At 41.9% G+C, this 6,324-nt stretch overlaps 1 pseudogene; it reads right to left on the reverse strand.

The window, feature by feature from the left end:
• Nucleotides 1–5,015: 5,015 nt before the first annotated feature.
• Nucleotides 5,016–5,206, reverse strand: LOC148120032 (Nuclear RNase P; annotated as a pseudogene).
• Between the last annotated feature and the right edge of the window lie 1,118 nt (nucleotides 5,207–6,324).

Genomic DNA, 6,324 nt, shown 5'->3' on the forward strand with positions numbered 1-6,324 from the left:
CTGATTTATTCATATATTACCATTCTCCTTTAAACTAATTAAAAATTTCATGAATTTACATTTTATGAAAAGATGAAATTGAACTGTGTGCTTTGTTGTAGGTGTAAGAGCCTCCTATAATTGAGAAATTTTAAACTATATACAGTGTCTTAAAGAAGTTAATATCAAAAATTTTAAAGTCCCTCATTATAATTCCAGCATATACTGGCTAAAAATAATCTTTGAAAAGTTATTTTTCTAAACAAGCACAAAGTTCAGTCCAAGCATTGTTTGAGCAATACAAAGTCAAGATGAATCAAGAGCATTTGTGTGAAGGTTTCTGTCCGTTGCCTTGTGACGACAGCCACTATTTAAATGGTTGATGTATTTTAAGGAAGGGTTCCTATCCAGCGCATAGCTTCCAGCAGCTCCTTGCTGGTTCCCTAGTGGTGTAGAGAGGAGTTTTCTGTCTAGTTTGATCGGTCCCGGGGAACACATAGCTTCTAAGTGTCAGAACGCCTCAGGCTAACAGAGAGATTTCCTGTGGCCACATTGAAAATATTTAAAAATAGGACACTTGTGTTTGTTTCCCAGTAGCCCCAGGTCTCTCATATCAGACTGAGAAGGCAAAGAGAACAGCTTGAAGGAAATGCCACGTATGGCGTATTTAATATCGAGATTTCATGAGTCCTAAGGAAAGTGTTTGCTTGAGTTCTTAATTGTCTTTTCTTCTAATTAGAGAAATACTCCATAATTGGGGCAATTCATATAACTAAACTATCAGGATAATTATGTGATTTTTTTTCCCCATCAAAACACTCACGATCAAGAGTCTCAAGTTTGATGACTGTGATTAAGTCTTGACTAGTCACTGTGAGTTAGGGGAGGGAGATATGTCTGTAAAGCCATTACTTTAGTGAACATGGACTTGCACGGGGGCAAGTTTGTTTGTTCAGATAACAGTATATGAACTCAAAATTTCAACTTTTGCTCTTTATTTTCTTTTAGTTTGGAGGGTGCTGGAAATTTGAACCTTTGACGTATCACTTGCTAAGCAAGCCAGAAGCCCAGACCTGCTTACTGAGATAGATAGTTACAGAAAAAATTAAATGCTGATATTATTTTTAAGAATTTCATATATCAGTACTGTATTTACATCATTTTCATTCCACCCTTTCTTTTCTCCAACTCCTCCCATATATCCTAAGTACTACTCTCAAATCCATGAATTCTTCTTTACTTTTTATTGTTATCTAGATAGATAAATAGAAAGAGAGCTAAATAGACAACCTGCTTAGTCCATTTAGTGTTGCATAGATATGTGAAGATAGATGATAGATAGACAGATAGATAGATAGATAGATAGATAGATAGATAGATAGATGATAAATAGATAGATAGATAGATAGATAGATAGATAGATAGATAGATAGAAATAAACATAAGGTCAAACATCTTAAACACTTGTGGAGAAGATTGGGTGAAATACCAAGAGGCTAAACCCTGGAAAAAATGATAAAATGATTCTCCCACTTTTAGCAGCCGTTAATTACCCATAGTTGTTCATGTAGAGATGGGACCTTCTGAGATTTCCCCACTCTTGTTGGAATATCAATGGTGTTGTCTTTGTGCAGGTATTGTTTAGGAAACTACATTGTTAAGACTTTATGGGTCTAACTCTCTTTGATAGATAGAAGACATGATCTTTTAGCAGACATGTAATCTTCTGGCTCACATAATCTTTCCATCCCCTCTTTGCAATGTTACCTGAGTGTTAGGTAGAGCAGTTGTGTTGTAGATGTGTCAACTGGGGATGGGTACCCCAGAGTCAGTTGTTCTCTGCATTTGACCCCCCAAAAAAAGTTCCTTTGATGAAGGATGAGAGTTACATTTACCTGTCAACATAGGGCTATGCATTTAGAATATATTTGGGAAGTATATCAGTTTTTAAAAGGGCAGTAGTAAGTTTTCCCCTAGGGTTCATGACCTCACAAGTAGTAGCCTAGGTTTACAGTACCAGGCAAGCATTTATTTTTGTTTATTGAAAAAGCCTGTAGCCCAATTAGGTATCTGTTGGTTACCCCAGGGATATCAAAGCAGATGTAGAGAAACAGCTGTATTTCTTACAGTACTAGTGTTATATTAAAAAGAAACTATGTAAAGGCACTTTGCACGCAGGTGTGGCAACCAGAGTTCAATTTTCATAAATATTTATAAGGAAGAAACTATGTTTTCTTCACCAGGACAATGAGAAATGTACAATAAGAATAAGGCTCCACACACATAAGTCTCATGTGGATCCATGTATTTTCTCTCATCTCAAGTAAACACCTAAAAATAGAACACTTGGGTTTTATGAACGGCACATTGTCAATGTTTTAATAAATTGTGAAACTGCTTTTCAAAGTTGTCATTTCCCATTCCTACCAGTCACAGGAAAGAATTTTAGGTGTCCATACATCCTCCTTGCTAAAACTTAAGGTTGTGAGTCTTTTCATGTTATCATGAAAAGATAACACCATAAAAGATGAGACCAGTAAATCTAGTGACCCTACAACAGTGAGACTTGAACAGCCAAATACAGATGAAGCAGAAAAAAATGACATAAAAAATAAATTCAGGAGAATGTTTGAGGCCCTTAAAGAGGAAATAAGAAATTTCCTCGAAGAAACAGAGGAAAAGACAAAAAATTGATAGACATCAGCAAATCCTTTAAAGAAAACCAAGAAAAAGCAATCAAACATATGAAAGAAATGATTCAGAACTTGAAAACACAAGTCAAGGAATTATAGAAACAGAATTAAAAATTATAGAATTACAAAAACAGAAATCATGAGAAAACAATCAGAAACCACAAGCGAACCATAAACAGTAGACTACAAGAGATGGAAGAGAGAATCTCAAGTGCTGAAGATACAATAGAGGAAATAGACTCATCAGTAAAAGAAAACATTAAATCTAACAAAAGCTTAACCCAAAATATCTAGGATATATGGGACATCATGAAAAGGCCAAATCTAAGAATGATGGGAATAGAAGAAGGAGAAGAAGTTCAACTCAAAAGCACAGAAAATATATTTAACAAAATCATAGAAGAAAACTTTCCCAACCTAAAGAAAGATAAGCCTGTAGAAATACAAGAAGCTTACAGAAGACCAAATAGACTGGATCAAAAAAAATGTCCCCTCACCACATAATAATCAAAACACTAAACATATAGAAAAGGGGGAATATTAAGACCTACAAAGGAAAAAAGCCAAGTAACATATAAAGGAAGGCATATCAGAATTACACCTGAGTTCTCAATAGAGACAATAAAAGCCAGAAGGTCCTGGTCAAGTGTTATGCAGATATTAGAGACCATGCATGCCAGCCCAGACTATTAAACCCAGCAAAACTTTCGATTACCATAGAAAGACAAATCAAGATATTCCATGACAAAACCAGATTTAACCAATACCTAGCCACAAACTCAGCCCTACTACTAGAAGGAAAACTCCAATCCAAGAATATTGGCTACATCAACAAAAACACAGACAATTGAAGCTCTCACAGCAGTAAATCCCAAAGAAGGGGAAAACATACAAATTAAAATCACCAACAATGAAAACTAAATTAACAGGAGATAGCAATCACTGGTCATTAATACCCTGCGGGGGGCCATCCTGTCCCGCAGGAATGAACGCCACCAAAAACGAGAATTCCTTCTCTGGTCACATCTTTATTTGGAGCATTTCCTTGAGGAAAATTGGGGGAAGGGAAGATAGAGCAGGGATGAGAGAAAGCTTAGAGAGAGAGCGTTGGGCCCCAAGGCAGCTGCTTTTAAACGGTGGAGCAGCTTGAACGCTGTCCTGATTGGTTAATGCCATTCTGCTGGTCTGAGCATGTGCAGGCAAGGGTGCAGGCAGGGTTGCTCAGCCCCACGTGGCTACCTCCAAACTGCAGGACCACCTGTGCCTCCAGGTGGCTCCCAACATCTCCCTCTCCTCTTGTTAATAAGAGCAATAAGGCAAAACTATTCTTCAATCTGGTCCCCACCTCACATGGGCTAGCAGGTAGCACACCAATCAAAGACATACAGCACTTCCACCTAGACACAGCATGCCAAGGATATCTCTGCTCCCACCCATTCCTAAGGAAGGAGAAAGGCAGAATAGAGTCAGTCAGAAAATTGTTAAGAGATAAGAGGTTGCACAGGGTGTTGCTCAAGTCGATGTTGTGAAACAGTTGCTCTTGACACCGCCCAGAAGGTCATCTCTGCTGCCTCCGCACGAATCTTCCACAGCAGGACACTCAGCATCCACTGGGTCATCTTCTTCTTTACTTCTCTTGTCAGTCTCGCTGGCATCCAGATGTATGTCAGCATTCCTAGAAAAACATAAACAAAACTCTCCTCCCAAATTAACATTTAAGAGTATTAAAAACTCTCAGTGTAAAAATTCAGCACAATCAGTACTGGAAGTAGGCTGGTTTTGAACTTAGAGATCTGCAGGTCTCTGCTTCAAAAAGCAAATCTTGTTTGCCTGTACCAGCAAAATTTTGAATTAAAAATTAAGTGTAAAGAATGCAAGAGAAATCCTTTCTCTGGGGGAAGCTGTCACTGGTAGTGTAGTCCCCCTCTATTGTTTAAAAACCAAAGCAGTTGTCACTGGGAATTGAACTCAGGACCTTTGGAAGAGCAGTCAGTGCTCTTAACCTCTGAGCCATCTCTCCAGCTCCCCTATTCAGATGGAAAAACCTCTAATTCCATCTGTTGCCTCAGGCAATAGGTAATGGTAACCAGGTTGACGCGCCTTTATTATGATAATTAGGACCAGTTCTTTGAGGGAGAATGGGCGTAGATCATCTGATCATCTGGCTGCTTCCTGCTGACAAAGGGACGTTGTTTAGGGGATAAATGTTTTTATCTGACTGAATTTTTGGCGACAAATGTTTTTATCTGACTAAATTCTTGGCGACCTTGGCTGAGGGCGGCAGCAGCGGAGGGCGGCGGCTGCCACAGCTCCGCCTTTGAGGCCCCTTATGGCGCGCTCCGCATGGCCCCGCCCCGTTTCACCTCAGGCAATGAACTCGCACCGCTGGCTGTGAGTCTTTTTCAAGCTCCGGCGAGGGGGGGCATCCGCCCACCCGTGGAGGGCCCGGTCTGCCCGCGCGCGGAGCCCCGTTCTCTGGGAACTCATCTCCGCCCGCCCATGATGCTATGGAAACACAGTTTTTCCGCAGAGCCGATTCAGCTCCTCTCTGCCTTCTATGGCGCCGCTGCTCACCACGCAGCTTCCGCCTCAGTCAGGCGAGTCCGCTCAGGTGCTGAAAAAGTCCTCCAAAAACCATAGCCCCGCCAGAAGGCCGGGACATATAGCCTCTGATGACACACGGACTTTAGCCCACCCGTCGCCATGGCGACCTGGCTGTTCGTAGGCCTCCAGCAAACTCCCCGCCAGCAACTGGTTAGCATGGCCACGCCTACAGGTGTGCACCACCGTGCCTGGCCCACTTCCGTGTTTTTAATCAGGCATTACCGCTCAAAGGCGGGCCGGCTGCCGCCAGCACTCTCAGCACGATCAAGCAGCTTGTCTTTCTCAGTCAAAAATTAAAGTTTTTTGTACGTGAGAGCCAGAGACTGAGCTCTCTTAACAAAATTAGGCGAAAATCACCTCAGAAACTCTGTGGCTCTTTAAGAATAGGGAAGGCAGTCTTAGAACACGATCAAGCCCGCCTCCCTACGAGACTGTTGCCTCCAGTCTCTAACAGCGAGTACGCAGGTGGACGGAGAGGGAGCGGAAGCCGCGGTCTCCCGTACCCCATCGTCCTCAAAGTCCCGCCTTAGTTACCTCGCCTTTTTTGCTGCTGTTTACATTCCTCCTGCACTGAACTTAAGGGATTTTTCTTCCCCGTTGCTTTCTGTACCTTCTTTCAGATACCTTAGCTTTGATTTTTTTTGTATTTTCTTTTCTTTTTTGGCCTATCCTTTGAAATTCTTTTCCCTCCCCTTTTTGGGGGATTCACAGACGTCACTCACCGCTCCACGTGTTCAGAGTTCTGAAATTCAAGGCTCTCTGTGCTGGTGTCTGATTTCGGGCTTTCAGCGCGTTGCTGGGCGCTTCCTTCTCAGGGTCCCCCGGCGTAGTTGTCAGGGTCCCTCAGCGTCCCGGAGTTTCGAGCACCAGTTGCGGGGGGCCATCCTGTCCCGCAGGAATGAACGCCACCAAAAACGAGAATTCCTTCTCTGGTCACATCTTTATTTGGAGCATTTCCTTGAGGAAAATTGGGGGAAGGGAAGATAGAGCAGGGATGAGAGAAAGCTTAGAGAGAGAGCGTTGGGCCCCAAGGCAGCTGCTTTTAAAC

Source organism: Myodes glareolus, chromosome 13 (assembly GCF_982192425.1).
Source record: "Myodes glareolus chromosome 13, mMyoGla1.1, whole genome shotgun sequence".
In the NCBI taxonomy this organism is placed as follows: domain Eukaryota; kingdom Metazoa; phylum Chordata; class Mammalia; order Rodentia; family Cricetidae; genus Myodes; species Myodes glareolus.